At 38.8% G+C, this 17,709-nt stretch overlaps 1 long non-coding RNA gene across 3 annotated transcripts in view; it reads right to left on the reverse strand.

Moving 5' to 3' along the window:
- Nucleotides 1-17,709, reverse strand: part of LOC140617365 (uncharacterized) — a 173,546-nt gene that overhangs the window by 102,277 nt on the left and 53,560 nt on the right. For all 3 annotated transcript variants that reach the window (XR_012017611.1, XR_012017609.1, XR_012017612.1), the window contains exon 2: nt 5,337-5,434. This is a non-coding gene — a long non-coding RNA (uncharacterized lncRNA). The remainder of the gene's footprint in view (nt 1-5,336; nt 5,435-17,709) is intronic.

Raw genomic sequence — 17,709 nt, forward strand, 5'->3', positions numbered from 1 at the left:
GAAGTCTAGTCAGGCCACAACCTGTACTCGTGTACAAAAAATTCAATTCAATCCATGCCGCAGGTTAACAATTACTCCATGATATATGATAGAAAAGTAAAGTCAGTGCATTCACAGTGTAGAAGAGGCTAAAACCAGAGGGCTTTTGCTTGAGGTTAGTCACTTTTTTTATTATTCTTTATTGTGGGAAATTAAGACTCTATCAGACCTGATGCAGACTGAATAGTTCTTTAATCAATGATTACATGCATCTTGATTAATACTATTGATGCTTTCAGCAACACGGTATTTTCTGAGCTGCTCCCTTCAGATCACGGAACTCATTTTGGGATACACAGTCCAAAACTCTACTACTAAACACAGTACACTGTTTTCTAACAAAAACACTCTATTTTGAAAAGTTCAATAATTTTAATATGAAAAGAGAGTCTGTCACATAAGGTTCTTTTGATACACCTGAAACACCTCCTTTGTTTGGCTTCCCGGTGTAAAAGAATCACGTGGAGAGCTTCTGGAAAGATTCCTGAAGCTTCTCTCCAGAGATTCTTATTCAATAGGTCTGGGGTGGAGTCTGAGAATTTACATTTCTAAAAAGCTCCCAAGTGACACGGATGTTGCAGGTCCACCAAGCACACTCGGAACAGCACTGTTGTGGCGGATACCTCTTTCTTAAGAATCTTTCTCAGTCTCCTTTGCTGGATTTCCCTCTTCTCCATGATTTCTAACTTGGCCTGTTCTGTGGCCTGTCTAACACCTCTTCTTTTTTTTTTTTTTTTTTTAAGATGTTCTTTATTTATTCATGAGAGACACAGAGACAGAGGCAGAGGGAGAAGCAGGCTCCCTGTGGGGAGCCCAGTGCAGGACTCAATCCCAGGACCCCGGATCACGCCCTGAGCCAAAGGCAAACGCTCAACCACTGAGCCACCCAGGCGTCCTAACACCTCTTCTACCCTCCCTGCAGAGGTATCTCATTCAGTGTTGAGGCTGCATATCATACCTATACGCTGATAAAACCTGATTTTGCCCCCTAAATTCATGACCGGGTATCTACTTGCTATTCAGCATCTCCTGATTTGCTTTCCACCTAAAACCTGGTTCTCTCCAGGTCTCTCCAACTCAGCAAAAGGCACCAACCCTTGCAAAACTGTTAAGCCGAATCTCTTATCATCCTCAACTCGATCCTTCTCACCTCCCACCATAATCTGTCAACACATACTCTTGGCTCTTCTTTCAAAGTATATCCAGAATTGGGCCGCTTCTCACTACCTGCCCTGACCAAGCCACCATCATTTCTAGCCTGGATTACTGCTGTTATTTCCCAGCTGATCTTCCAGCTTGTCCCCTTGACCCTACCCCAATTACCTTCACAAGCAGCAAACAGAAGGATCCTTTAAAATACAAGTCAGGGGTTGCCTAGGTGGCTCAGTCAGTTAAGTGTCTGCCTTCAGCTTGGGTCATGATCCCAGTGTCCCAGGATAGAGCTCCCCCACTCTCTGCTCTGCAGGAAATCTGTTTCTCCCTCTCCCTTAGCCCCTCCCCCTCACTTGTGCTTGCTCTCTCTCTCTCTCTCTCTCTGTCTCTCGCTCTCTCTCACTCTCTTTTTCTCATTCTCTTTCTCTCAAATAAATAAAATCTTTTAAAAAATAAAATAAAATACAAGTCAGTTCTCTTTGCACTCTAAACCTTCCCTAGCACTCAGAATAAAAAGCCGGAAGTCTGACAGCACCGCTAAGGTTCCACATGACCTAACCACAGCCCCCGCCCATACTTTTACCTCCTCTACCTACAGTTTTCCGCTCACTCCTATGCTCTGGCCAGGCTCCTTCTTCTTCCTTTCACATACCAAGCCTGTTCCTGCCCCAGTGCCTTTGCATGTGCTATTTCCTCTGCCTGGAATACTTTGCCCTGATTACTTACAGGACTTCCTCCTTCCCCTTGCTCAGCTGTCTGCTCAGAGGTCTCCCAAAAGGGCTTCCCCCTAGCTCCCTCCCTGAAAGAGCACACAGTTCTCATCTGCCTTACTCTCCAATTTCCTTACCCTGTCTTGTCTTCTTTGTCTTGGCACTTATCATCCCGATGATTTTTTACGTATTTGTTCATTGCTTGCCTCCCTCTACCAGAATGCAAGCTCCATGAGGGAAGAAATTGTTTTTCTAACCGCCATGACATTTGTACTAACAGAAATAGCATCTGGCCTGTTGTATTCAGCAACCACATGAATACACTGATTGAAAAGTGAACATCTTAGGCTTTCCAAAAGAAAAAAAAAACTGATTTTTTTTTCCTTCTCTAGAATTGACTAGTTATTCTTCTCAGCCTTAATCACCCTAAGATGCAACATGTTTGCAGTACTTACTCCAAGGGAATTATATAGATAATCTACTGAAGTAAAAATTATCCAAAGGACAAGTCACACCAGTTTTCATTTCACACTCCCAATAAAATTCAGCAAGCTCTCCCTGCACTCTGCCGCTATCCGTTGCTGTCCCCCCCATACCCGTTTTCCCCTGAGCCCATGGTCCCCAGGAACATTAGCCTGAGAAACGGTCTCTTTGAGTGACCCTGGGCACAGAGAGAGCTGCTGAGTCTATATATCAAACTGATTGGTCACAGGTGGTCACAATGTGAGACAGAGAATGTAAATTTTTAAACACCGTGGTAACTGCACAGAGTAATACTGCCTGTTTGAAATGCTACCACGGCTAATTAATGCAGCTCAAGGGTTCTCACACTTGATAAATACGAGAGATGGCAAAAGTCTGAGAGTTAGGTAAAGGAACCAGTATGAAAATAGCTTTGGAAAAATATACTGCAGTACACAGCCACCATTCATCCCTTACACAGAAAAACTGTATTAGTGCTTAAAATGACTCTTCTCACTAACTTTCCACCCAACTCAATTTAATTTAACTCAATTTAGGCTTAAATGTTCATACTCTGAACTCGGCTGTCTTTGAGCTTTTTAAAGAGTAATGACATTGATAGTTGAACCTGTGGACCATGTTGCATGTTTTCTAATGTTATTTGTTGGACTGAACTTGCGATGAAAAGTAACTATTAAAAAAAATAAATGCGTGTGGAGATTAGAGTCCACATTTTGAAATGTCAGTAAATACAGTATTTATGTGACAGATCATAATGACTTGTAAAAGGCAGCCATATGTCTATCAAGCTCTCCGTCTTCCTAATGTTTTTTTCTTTAAAAATCTTTTTTTAAATTTTTAAATCTGAAGCAAACAGCACCGAACAAGAACTACGTTTCAGATTTTTTGAAGAATCAAACTAAAATCTGACCTCCTCGGCCCGCAGATTTTTCTCTTTCAAAAGAAACTAGGGGAACATTTCCAGCCAGTGCGCTACTGTCATATCACAACATTTAGGGCAACGGAAAGATTTAAGAAAAAGAAATCCAAGGATAGAACATTAGAGTCAGTTCTTCATTCTTTAATGTACTGATTCACTACTTAGCAGTGCCTAGAGGTAGTTTGCCGTGTACTTTCACAAATAGCACCATTAACAGAATTTTACATGCCTAGGTCACTTTCCTTTGATCCCAAAGAAGTCTTAAAACATTGAACAAACAACAGACTTGAGGCTACATCCCAGAAAGACAGCCACTTCTGGGGAGTAGAGGTGGTCCCTGACATAGCAACAGAACATGCAGGACAATTTCAAACAAAGAACAAAAGCAAGCGATGGTCCTTCTGAAAACCGCCAAGGATGTTAAGTGTTTTCAGAGAGTGAAATCAAACACAACAGCATTAAGGCCTGTGGAGAATTTTCCTAGGAGATGAAACCCCCTCTTAAAAGTGATTAAGTCCTTAGTGGTCCTCCCAGACCTCCAAATTTCATGGTCCCATATACATAAGCCTCATCTCCAAATGCACTGAAATTATATCTCAAGGCATAAGCTTTCTTTTGTTCTGATGCCAGTTTGTAAGAGATCTTCACATGAACAAAAGCTTCTGTCTTTACAATAACCATCTTTCTTTAGAAAAGGCAAGCGATATACTTTTGGGATGCCAAATCACACAATAGAGGAAACCAAATAATTCCAGGGAGGTTTGACGAGCCCTCAGCAAATCCTACAACAATTCTAGTCATCTGTCACTCAGGAAGTATCTCAAAAAGAATTGTGTGGCATTGCTACTGTCTATTACCTGTAATATTCCGTTTGGTTCACTTGAGATTTTTTTTCTAAATATGTAATGAATGCATTCAATAATTGTTTGAATTGCTGCTGTGCATTCTGTCATAAGTGGTTTATGGATAACCATCAATTGGTTCTGCTCATCAGTCTAACAAGTTCAATGTACTACTCAGAGCAAAGGATGACTATTTATTTAACAGCTCTTGGCAGGAAAATTTGTTGCATGCCACAACTTTACAAAGAACATTAAAATCAATGACAATTTATAAACCAAAGGCTGGGAATTATGCTTTGGATTCCCATAATTCATCAGAATAAAGCTGTCAGATACCTTTTATTATAAATTAATAGCATGTTGTCTAAGAGCGCTGCGGAACAGATGTTTTGCTGGTTCAGTACTGACATCTAGTGGACAATGAAAAATATTCCCCTATTTTCTCCCCAGTGGTATTTTCCCTTTTTCACAAAAGATGTTTGTTGCCGCCGCAGGGGTCAGAAGATTTTTAGCATGCAAGAAATTGTACACGAGTTCAAGTTTTGTGCATTTGTGTTTGAACTGACTAACTGTCACAAGTTTGAACTTTATCGATAAATAGTGGCAGTATGTACTTAATTTAAAATATACTCAATCCTTTTTTAAAAAATCTGTTTCTATAATACATCTTAGACTTTTTGGTATTCTTTTATACTTGGGACTTAATTACTCCTTATTCTCTACTATCAAATTAACTGTGCTATATTAAAGCATCAACTTCCAACTCAAATGCTCTCATAAAGAAATAGAACTATAGTTCTAAATATAGTTCTAAACTAAACATTTACGTGGCTTTTCTATGATTAAAAGTTAAGGTTTAACATAATTATTATGAATTTTTCTCTCCAGTTTAATGTGATTTATGAATGGCCAATAGGTTGCAAAAAGAAAAGAGGAAAAAGAGAGATTGAGAGAAAGCCTACTAATATGCACTGTTTGTGGATTTTGCTTCTTTTTTAAACAGTATCTTCAAGTTGGTCTACACAATAACATTCCATAGTCATTAACATATTTAAAACCTGAAAAATATCCTCCTACACTGGCACCCTCTCAGGTACACAGTCTCAGAAAAGGCATGCCCTGAAGCACGGTTAGGATTTTAATGTCCCAGGTGAGAGACCAACCGGAGGCTTCTCGTATGTTCCAGGTTACCTGATCTGGACCCATGCTGGATGTGACTTTCCAGAGGATTAAGGAGGTTAAGAAGCTCATTCTCCTCAGAGCCTTTGGAATATGGAGTACCTGAGTACCTGAAAGCAAAGAAAAGAGAAATAAAACTAGTGCTCACTATGTACTTGGTTTTGCATCTGGCACTATGTTAGGCACTTCACATAAGAAATTAATAGAGAAAAAAAAGAAATTAATAGAGTATGAGGTCAGGAATAAAAATTATCGGTCCAGTTTAATACCCCTTAAAGAATGGCATGTGCTCTAAGACCAGCAGCAAGCTGAGATTTCTAGGAGAGAAGGAAAAATACCTCTTTCTAACTTGATTGTTACTGGGAGACAACTGGTAAAACTCAACCAAAATCATAATATTTCCCCATTCCACTTTACTGAACCATAAAAATGGTGAGAATGGTATGTGAAACCACCTTATAAATCGTGTGAAGTTTATAAAATCTATTTTAGGTTACTTTGAAAGCGGTGCATTACAATTATTTGGGAAGGCCCATGTGATTATTATGTAGGCGAATAAATAGAACAGAACACAATATCCTCTCACAATAAAGAGAAATCAACCTCAGGAGTTCTTTATGTGAAAGTGGGGGGTAAACCTCCTTAAAGCATAAGTCCACAATTTTTTATAGAGTAATGTAAAAGGAGCTATTTTGGGATTTTCATGGTTTTCTTGTTTAGGAAACTCTACGATCCAATCTCAACTTTCAAATTGTTTGAACATCTTTCTCAACAAGCTTTGAGCAAGTCATTAAATTAAAGACATTGTATGAATAAAGACAACTGAGTAGCATTTTATCAACTAACATGCCCTCTCAATGGGCAGCATTTTTGTGTTACTAAAAGAAAAATAGGGATCCCTGGGTGGCGCAGTGGTTTAGCGCCTGCCTTTGGCCCAGGGCGCGATCCTGGAGACCCGGGATCGAATCCCACGTCAGGCTCCCGGTGCATGGAGCCTGCTTCTCCCTCTGCCTGTGTCTCTGCCTCTCTCTCTCTCTCTCTGTGACTATCATAAATAAATAAAAATTAAAAAAAAAAAGAAAGAAAAATAGACCGCCTTCTGCTGTTATGCATAACTAACTTCAAGTCTTTTCATGAAAGAACCCTTATCACACTCACATGAATCTTTAATCAACATTCACTTATTTTTAAAATAATTTTTAACACTCTAATCATTCCAAATCCCATATTCTCATCTAAGCCATGGGCCTATACTAACTCCCTCTATATAGATACATTTCCAAGATCCCCATTGGTGAGAAATCCACAACTGTTGATGTATAATTGTCACATTCAGATCTGAAAACAGCGGGAAAAGCAGATCACAGGAGGCAAGGCCTGGGAGCCAATAGATAGGACATTCAAAAGCTTGACAGTGTAGCAAATGCAGGTCTACGGTGGGTGTTTTAACTGTAAGAAGAAAATAAGTTGAGTAAAATAAGAAAATCCTCTTAATGTGGAAAGGACAACCAGCAAATGAGACCCATAGTTCTGGAAAGAAAAATCATGTGGAAGAGACTCAAAGCTTTAATCCTAGAAGTCACTTCCCTTCACATACTTCCCAGTGTCAGGCAAGTCAGAGCCCAGAAGTGCACCAGGAAAGCCAAAGACCCAGAAGGACAACTTCCTCCTGATTGACCTAGGGTCCAGTTGGTACAGTTACAATAATTTTTATTAAGGCCTTCCTCCTACCCTGATTATTTTAGGTTGTGACTGAAGTGGACAGAATCATTACACCTTAGGTCTGGAAGGGGCCTCAAAGAACAATTAGTCTAACTGCTCGGCCTCAGACAAAGAAAAGAGCCTCAGAGAGGTTAGGGGTATCAGAAGTCAATGATACAGTAACAGTGCCATCGTGAAATGGGATAGGAGGTCATCATGCCTGAGACTGCAGGAAGCCATCAGGGTCAGGAAAGATTCAGGGCCAGGGGGACAAGGGAAGGCTGGGAGTAAGCACTTGTCTCAGAAATGCCTGGCCAAGCAGAGTTGAAATCTCCAAGTAAAGGTGGCAGCCAGGGCAAGAACACATCCAGGTGCCCAAGACGAGACCCAGACTTTGTATCAAAACTCAAGTAGGCAAGTGAGAAACCAAGATGAGCAGTAGAAGAAAGGAAAGCAGAGCCATGTAGATGAATAAGAACCCCCGAGATCCACAAAAGGAGAAAGAGAGTCAGGCTCATAATCAACACTGAGACTTCAGCCCCCCAACTCCACTCAGAAACTAAGGTAACTCTAACTTGGCTCAGAGATTCTATATGGTTCTCTGAAGACAGGATTCAGTTCCGGCCTACCTGACTTGGTAGATGAGAGCTAGTTCTTGGAGCATCTGGATACAAAAATGTAAGCATTAGGTAACCGGAGTGTCAAGAGGGCAGACCCCTACAGAGCCTGTGTTACCTGGACGTTCTATGGATACCTGAAGCCATGAATCAACAAGATATGTGACTTACACATGCACACAAGGTATTTGTACTCCCATACAGAGACCACAACTTGGTAATCAGGAGACGTTGCATGTTTATTTCATCCCCTTATTTCCTCTCTCTTCAACTTTCAATCATTTTACTGTTTGTCAATAGTCTTTCTACCACGGATTCCCCAATGCATTTTAAAATTATTTTCCTGGGTAAATTCACATCTTCTATTTATTTTTCAACTTTGTTTATAAAAATGTCTACTTTAAAAATGTCATTTCCTAAAGAGCCAGGGTACATATTTACTTAATAAATGTTTATGCTTCTTTTGAATCTGCTTTGTATTCTGTGTCCAACCAGGGGCTCATGAAAAAGACATGCAGTGAATTCACATCAGTCTGTTTTCCAGCTGAGAATTTTGAATCTAAAGATTTTGAATCTTACCTAAATGTACCAGAAACCATCTTTCTACTATTTATCTTAAAAACTGCGTAAAATGTAATTAAATTGGTTAACATAAATGATAAAATTACATCTTTAGGAATTTTTAACTGAATTCAGGTCAATGAATACTAGAAGTAAGGAACTGGGTGGTTTATGAATTAATATATTTAATCAATGATTTATAGTTAATTTGCTTTACTTAAGTCCATCCTTCACTCTATTACTAAGACTTTTATCTTTGAATTTTAGAATAAAAAAGCTAAACAATTATTTGGAGAAATGGGTGAACATGGGGAGCCAATTGAAAACTCCAACAGCTTTCTATGTATTCCTTTTGATATTTTATCAGTAAGGTTTTAATAGCTACATGAGAACCACATGTTGATGTTATGTGATAGTCCCAAGCAGAGATATCAATGACTGTGACTGATGAAATAACTAAATATCAACAGTAAGAGGACCTCCAGGATGGTAAAAAAGAACATCACAGAGGGGAGAGAGTGAGTTGCTGGCCAACGTGTAAACAAGAATTTGACTCTGTTTATTTCTTCCTTCCTTTGGATATATTGGAGAATTGCTTTGTGCCTTCTACCTCTCATGGTTCAATTTAATATCTTCCTGTTTTTTTAGAAGGTGGCTTATGCAATTTATTGGAATATTTCCAGGAAAAGAGTAAGAGAAGCAGATGGAGAAAAAAAGGAAGGAAGGAAAGGAAGGAAGGAAGGAAGGAAGGAAGGAAGGAAGGAAGGAAGGCCGGCCAGCAGGCAGGCTGGCTGGCTCACAGGAATACAAAGCTCAATACATAATAATGCCCTTGGCATTATGATTCCAAGACCCCCATTCCTGTCTTAAATTTCATTATTTTGTTATGATAATGATTTTTGTCAAAATAGTGATCCTTGAGAATAAAGAGCTTTATTTTGCCTCAAAATCAGACTGCCAGAGAAAGAGTGGGTCAAATTTCCCTGAACTCCTGTGTTTCTTTTCCCTTTTTTTTTCGATTTTTATTCATTTATTTATTTACTTATTTAATTATTTATTTAAGAGAACATACACAAGTGGGCAAAGAGGTGGGGTAGGAGGGGTAGAGGAAGAGGGAGAGAGAGAATTATAAATAGGCTCCACACCTAGCATGGAGATGGACTTGGGGTTCAATCTCTTGACCCAGAGATCATGACCTGAGCCCAAATTAAGAGTCAACTAAAAAATTTGGGGATCCCTGGGTGGCTCAGCAGTTTAACGCCTGCCTTTGGCCCAGGGTGTGATCCTGGGGACTCTGGATCAAGTCCCACATCGGGCTCCCTGCATGGAGCCTGTTTCTCCCTCCACCTGTGTCTCTGCCTCTCTCGCTCTCTCTGTGTCTCTCATGAATAAATAAATAAAATCTTTAAAAAAAAAAAAAAAGAGTCAACCAAATGAGTCACGCAGGTGCCCCTCTAATTTTTTTTAACTAGTTAGTTACCATACAATGCAATATTGGTTTCAGGATCAGAATTTAGTGATGCAGCACTTAAATACCTGTATTTATTTTCAATTCTGACTTGATCTCCTTCAGAGACTACAATGCCAATCAAGAGAATTTCTGAAGCACAACAAAAGGCCTACCACTTGGCAGGTTTTTGGGACCTCTCCTGTGGCATACCATAGCAGTGGCATAGCTAGCTCACTCATATTCTCACTGATTGTGAAATAAAGGAAAATGACCAGGAAAACAGGGGTTTGAGACCCATGTATGGCTGTTACATGTTGCATCAAGCCAAAGAATCTGCTAAGACCCCTTCAGCTTCGAGGACAGAGATGTCATTTGCTTCAGTCTGCACCCAGAAACTACTGCAGGTTCTCTGACAAGTAGCAGGGCAGGTTGTAATCAATTCTCTCAGGTTGCTGAAGAAAGAATTGGAAGTTTCATCCCTATTCTATGAAATCTAAATGTGGGAATCCAAGCTACCCTTACTTCCCACCTCTGAAGTGTACCCATGCTGCAGCAGTGTGTTATATAAATACTACTCAGTATATGGATGAGTTTTTGTGATTTACTATATATATGACCTATAGATAGCTGTCTACATCAGCTTTGTCCAGGGTCGTCTCAGGGAGCAGAAACTGAATTTCTATACAGACATGTCTGGCTTTTTAAAAAATCCAACATGTGAAAATGCCAACAAAGATAAATCTTTGCACCAGAAGATATCACTGAGATCATTTTGTCTAAATTCTTCATTTTATAGAATCATTTATTCATTCATCTGACACATTAATCAATTAATTAATTCCAGAATTTCCCAAAGACTTTAAATGACTAGCTCAGAGAAATGAAATATGTGTTCAGTGTTGCACGGAGAGTTAAAGAGAGTTTAAAATACTGTATGGTACTATTTATATGTAGAATCTAAAAAAGTAAAATAAAAACTGATCTCATAAAGAGTAGAATGGTGGTTGCTAGGGCTGATGGAAGGGGGAAATATATCAAAGGGTACAGACTTTCAGTTATAAAATAAATTCAAAGGATCTAATATATAGCATGGTGACTATAGTTAGCTATATGATGTATACTTGAAATTTACTAGACTAGATCTAAAATGTTCTCACCACACACACAAAGTGTTAACTATATGATGTAATGGATGAATTAATTAAACTGATCTTGAAAATTATTTCATTATATATACATCAGAGAAATCTATCTATAGATAATGAAGCATCATGTTGTATACTTTAAATATATACAATTCTATTTTTCAGCTATTCCTCAGTGAAACTGGAAAAATTTTTAATAAAGAGAGTTCAAAGTTTCCTGAATTATCATCCATATTGTTTCAACTCTTCCAATGTTGAGAAGTGATTATTGGCATTTCCATGCCAATCAAATCAAAGCAAAATGTTAGAAACATTGTCTTTCATTCCCCAATAGCACTCCTTAAAGATCCTCTCTATATTCTTTCTCCTAAACTCATCAGAGTCCCTATTCCATTTCTTCTTTTTTCCCAGTGGCAAAATGAGTGTGAAATTTATCACATAGACCAAGGGCAGCAAACTTGTTCTGCAGAGGGGTAGATATTTTAGGTTTGCAGACCATACAATCTCCATCTCAACTACTTGATTCTGCCATCATAGCACCAAAAAAACAAAACAAAAACAAAACAAAACAAAACAAAAAAAACCTGTAAACTATAAGAAAATGAATAACCTGGGGATGTGTTTCAACAAAACTTTATTTACAAAAACGGGTTAAGGGCCAGATTTGGCTCACAGACTGCAGTTTGCCAACCCTGTTATAGACTATTACCTGGGAGTGTAGGAGCTAACTTACCATCTTTCTTAGAGGATAAATTGCCTTTTCTTCCCATTATAATTCTCATCTCTTAAAGAAATCTTTAAGATAGCATTCTCAAATAGAACCTACTGCCATAATGGAAATGTTCTATATCTCTGCTCCCAAATATGATCATCACAGGCACATGGGGCTAATGGGCACTTGAAATATGGCTAGGCAACTGAGGAACAGAATTTTAAATGTTATTTAATTTGTATGATTTGAACTTAAATAGTCATATGTAGCTAATGGCTATTCTGTTGGAAAATACAGCCTTAAGGAGTAATAAACACCATCAGGCACTATGTTAGACAGACCCAAACTACTGAAAAAGTGTATTATTCCCTCAAATCACAATGTGTAGATAGGTACTGGTATCATTATGCCTATGCCCCAGCTCTGGGCATTTCAAAGGCTTTTTTTTATGCAAAATTATGCTTTTTTTCCAGAATAAAAAATGTAGTTTAATTATAAGCTTAGCATTTTTAAACACATCAATTAGACTAAATGTGTAATACCTTTATTCCTCTTTATATAGCAGCGTGTTAAACTTGAATTAATAAACAGATTGCAGGTCAACTAATATTCGATAAAGGAGGAAAGACTATCCATTGGAAGAAAGACAGTCTCTTCAATAAATGGTGCTGGGAAAATTGGACATCCACATGCAGAAGAATGAAACTAGACCACTCTCTTGCACCATACACAAAGATAAACTCAAAATGGATGAAAGATCTAAATGTGAGACAAGATTCCATCAAAATCCTAGAGGAGAACACAGGCAACACCCTTTTTGAACTCACCCACAGTAACTTCTTGCAAGATACATCCACGAAGGCAAAAGAAACAAAAGCAAAAATGAACTATTGGGACTTCATCAAGATAAGAAGCTTTTGCACAGCAAAGGATACAGTCAACAAAACTAAAAGACAACCTACAGAATGGGAGAAGATATTTGCAAATGACGTATCAGATAAAGGGCTAGTTTCCAAGATCTATAAAGAACTTATTAAACTCAACACCAAAGAAACAAACAATCCAATCATGAAATGGGCAAAAGACATGAACAGAAATCTCACAGAGGAAGACATAGACATGGCCAACAGGCACATGAGAAAACGCTCCGCATCACTTGCCATCAGGGAAATACAAATCAAAACCACAATGAGATCCCACCTCACACCAGTGACAATGGGGAAAATTAACAAGGCAGGAAACCACAAATGTTGGAGAGGATGCGGAGAAAGGGGAACCCTCCTGCACTGTTGGTGGGAATGTGAACTGGTGCAGCCACTCTGGAAAACTGTGTGGAGGTTCCTCAAAGAGTTACAAATAGACCTGGCCTACAACCCAGCAATTGCACTGTTTTGGGATTTACCCCAAAGATACAGATGCAGTGAAACGCCGGGACACCTGCACCCTGATGTTTCTAGCAGCAATGTCCACGATAGCCAAACTGTGGAAGGAGCCTCGGTGTCCATCGAAAGATGAATGGATAAAGAAGATGTGGTTATGTATACAATGGAATATTACTCAGCCATTAGAAATGACAAATACCCACCATTTTCTTCAACGTGGATGGAACTGGAGGGTATTATGCTGAGTGAAGTAAGTCAGTCGGAAAAGGACAAACATTATATGTTCTCATTCATTTGGGGAATATAAATAATAGTGAAAGGGAATATAAGGGAAGGGAGAAGAAATGTGTGGGAAATATCAGAAAGGGAGACAGAACGTAAAGACTGCTAACTCTGGGAAACGAACTAGGGGTGGTAGAAGGGGAGGAGGGTGGGGGGTGGGAGTGAATGGGTGACGGGCACTGGGGGTTATCCTGTATGTTAGTAAATTGAACACCAATAAAAAATAAATTAAAAAAATAAAAATAAACAGATTGCACCTACAATTGTAAGACTGAGAATTTATTGCTGTCTTCAATGTACTTGTTACACTTTGAAAATACAGACACAAAAATGAATTCGTATACTACCAAGTCATAAATTCTATAATAAACATATATATTTCACTATAGTAACACAGAATACTGAACTGCCCAGGAATGGATGAATCAAAGAAGTATAAAAACAGCAGAAGACACCTGAGTTGGACATTGAACAGGAATAGAGAAGAGAAGTGTTCCAGAAAAAGACAACAGCTTTAGCATAGTCATGTATATAAGGAGGGCATACTGGTTTGGGGGAATGATGAGGAATCTGGTAGGACTAGAATGGAGGATGGAGGATGGAAATGACTAGAGATAAATTCAGAAAGGTAAGATAGGACCAGACTGAAAAAGTTGTATGTTTGAAAAATACCTTGCAGGCTCTGAGAAGTTTTTGTTGGTTTTAGAACTAAAGAGGTGACCACAGTTAAGATCTTTGTTATAATTCTGGCAACAGCATGAACACATTTATAAAGACTGGATGTGGGATGAGTGTGCAAATAAAAGCTTTGTATTAACTTTTTTTAAGTAAGCTACATACCTGACATGGGGCTTAAGCTCACAACCCCGAGATCAAGAGTCACATGTTCTACTAACTGAGCCAGCCGGCTCCCCAAAAGCTTTGTATTAATTTTTAATACTGATGATGAAAAAGATTAAAATCATATATCACTGGATTAATGATCATGAATGTTATCCCACAACTTGGTAAAACCCAGATCAGAGGCCACAAGCTGTAGGGGATCAGACTAAACTTAGCCCACAGATGTGTTTTGTTTGTCTTACAATGTTCTTTTTTTGGGTTGCCAATATTTTTATTTGGTTGCCAATATTTATAAACCAGGCAATTTCACATGAAAATCCAGATTTCTCTCTAGAACGTCCATTTCATTTTAAAAATCATAAGACTGAACAGCACTGGGCCTGCATTCTCTCCTGGCAGCAATCAGCTGTCACTGGGTTGCAGTCCCTCATCTCCCCACAGAGCGGCCATGCCTAGTTTTCCATGGTGCCCACCACTACCTAATACTTGACTTTGACTTGATCTCACTCTTTTATAATACCCACCCGGCCTCGAATGTGTTTGAATTTTTTACTCCAACTTAAGATTTAGTTGAAAGTTTAAAATTTCATTTGGTTTCAGAAAGCTTCTCTATAAATATTATCTTCTACAATACCTACTATATTATATATGTGTGTGTGTATATATATTTATACACACACACATACACACAATGGAATATTACACAGCCATAAAAAATAATGAAATCTTGCCATTTGCAACAATGTGGATAGAACACTGGCAATGCTAAGTGAAATAAGTCAGTCAGAGAAAGACAAATACCATATGATTCCACCATATGTGGAATTTAAGAAACAAAACAAATGAGCAAAGGGGGGCAAAGAGAGAGAGACAAACCAAGAAACAGACTCTTAACTAAAGACAACAAGTCAATGGTTACCAGAGGGGAGGTGGATGGGAGGGATGGGGCAAATAGGTGAGGGGGATGAAGAAGTACACTTGTGATGAGCACCAGGTATGGTATGGAAGTGTTGAATCACTATATTGTACCCCTGAAACTAGTGTTACACTATGTGTTAACTGGAATTTAAATAAAAACTTTTTAAAAATACCCACTATGTTTTTATTCTAACCACAATCAGACTTAAAAATGTTACTTTCTTCAAAATATTCAACATTCCCAAATTTTTGATTACCTGAGGCATAGCCAACCTTCTTGAATATCTGCTCATTTCAAATATGTGGAAGAGAGAAGTGCTAAATTAAAGAACCAGAAAATTTTGGACCTTAGCCTTAAGCAGTTAATGTTGCTTCTTCTGTCAGCCCTTATATAGTTGGCAAGTCTTAGGCCCAAATGGCTTTCCCAAGATGACTTGTAATCTGCATCTTTGTGTGCCATCTTCCCTGTGACCTCCTGGCAAGTACAGAAAAGCAATTGTCTGGATTTGGCCAATCCTAAAGCTTGGGCTTAGAACTAGCTAGGGAAAGTCCCCAGTTGTCTTAAGTGTCTAGTAAATCCATCCATGCTGAGATAATCTTTCTAGTTGGAGTTTCGAGGTGTTTATCTACTTAGTATCAATTAAGATGCAAATAACATGCAATATTAGTGTAGGTCAAGTCAGAATTCATTTTAAACTGGAGAAGGTGTGGTATACCAAGTCCTTGACTGAGCAAATGCTTTAGCTCTGATAACATTGCTTGCCTGATAACCAGATGTCCATATATAACAGTCGGTGATAGGTGATGTATTTTCTTCCTGATTTGTAAAACTGTGAGCATACTTATTCATGTGTTTCTTTAGAACTATTTCAATTGTACAAAATATTGGATGAGAGTGAAACATGTTTCTTACATGTTGGTATAAAGCTTCTATGATCTTACAGAGAACAACGTAAAACCACATTTACTTTATAAGAACTCTATATGCATTTGAAGAGTCATAACATGGGAAGAATATGAAGCTGCAGGGACAAGAGGGCAAGGAAGGTTTATGAGGAATCATTTTCTTAGTCTTTTACTGAGAATTTAGAAAGTCCCACTCTGCTAAGGTCTTTAAATGGGGGCTCACCCAGAAGAGGGCAGAAATTATTTCACTGTGTGGATTCTTATCCTGGAACCACCAGTAATCATGATATTTAAATCCCATCCTACCCTTAGACCAAATTTTGAAAGGGATGACTCTGTCAAGTCCTCAGTTCTATAAATACCCTCACAAAGCACTTAGGGAAACCCCACAGAGCTGCCAAGCCCCTAGGAGGCACAGCACAGAGGCATCTGTCTCCACTGGAGGCTCAGAACTTTGATCCCATATGGCTCTCTGCAAGCTTCTGAAACCAGGCAGAGTCGGGGGAAGAAGGTCGTTTCTCTAGCTGGTGCTAAAAATTACTCCTTCATCATCTTGACTAAGTTAATGCAGACAATCAAATTCTTGAGTAAAAATTCTTGCCAAGGCTAAATGGCAGGTAGCCAAGGAGGAAAAACAATCAAGAGGTTGGAGGTCCAGGTTGTATCTCTGAGGTACAAGCTTAATTGCATAACCCGAATTCTACCGAGGAGCCTTGAAAGTCTCTAGAGGAACACACAGAATTAGAGCATTTATGTTGTCAAAGGCACGTGCTTTCCATGCTCGATAAGTTCTTTTGCATCCCAAAGGGAAAAAAAGAAAGAAAACATCTAAATCTGCTCTTTATCCACACTTCTCCTCTTAAGAACCTCAGTTTTGCCTAAGTGTTTCATTTTATCTGTTCACAGGGCGCCTACACCAGACTTTGCTTGGGGACTCTCTTGTAAATCAGGAAAATTTAATGTAGCATTTTGACTCAGGGGATGTTTGTGGATAGGCATCTTCCACAAGCCGTTTTGAAGCAAACCATCAAAAAGTCCTCAAGTGTAGGGGTGCCTGGGTGGCTCAGTCAGTTAAGCATTGACTTGATTTCATTTCAAGTCATGATCTTGGGGTAATGGGATGGAGCTCCCTATCAGACTCTGTGCTCAGCAGGAAGTCTCCTTAAGATTCTCTCTCACCCTCTCCCTTTGCCCCTCCCCCCACTCATTCTCTCTCCCTCTCTCTCTCTCTCTCTCTCTTTCTCAAATAAATAAATCTTTTAAGGAAAAAGTCCTCAAGTGTAGTTCTTATTACTAAATGATATGAATCCTTTACTCTGTCTTTAACTCTGTCCAATGAACTTTGTTCATTTCAGGAATTGTGTGGATTTTTGGAGGACTTATGTGACAAACTCTTGTAACCAAATTCTACTCAACAAACTGGCCAAAAGAGTGGACCTTCTCCATTCTCACTCTCAACCTTCCTCCCTGATGCCCACAGCACACTGAATGCTCAGGCCTGTGGCTTGATGTGTGCTCACTAGGCTGCATGTGTTCCCCAAACTATGTCAGTTGGTATTTATTCTAATTATGTAAATTAATAAAAATAAACTATCTTCAATATGAGTGTGAAAAGAGAGTTATCTCTATGAAAACTAAGCTGAATAAACATTCAAAGACTTTGTAGAAAGACTGTAGAAGCAAATAGCAAAAAGAAAGTAAAATTAGGTGAGAAGAGACAACTGCAAAAGCTGGTGGGATGGTGACGGATGGTTCATAGCAATTTAGAAGGTTTCCATATTGCCTCATGAAAACCTTTAATTTCCCTCAATTTTAAATAAATCAAAACTGCATTTTGGAATTATGGGTGTGCTTTGGAGAAGAAATAT

This window comes from Canis lupus, chromosome 25 (assembly GCF_048164855.1).
Source record: "Canis lupus baileyi chromosome 25, mCanLup2.hap1, whole genome shotgun sequence".
Taxonomy (NCBI): Eukaryota; Metazoa; Chordata; class Mammalia; order Carnivora; family Canidae; genus Canis; species Canis lupus.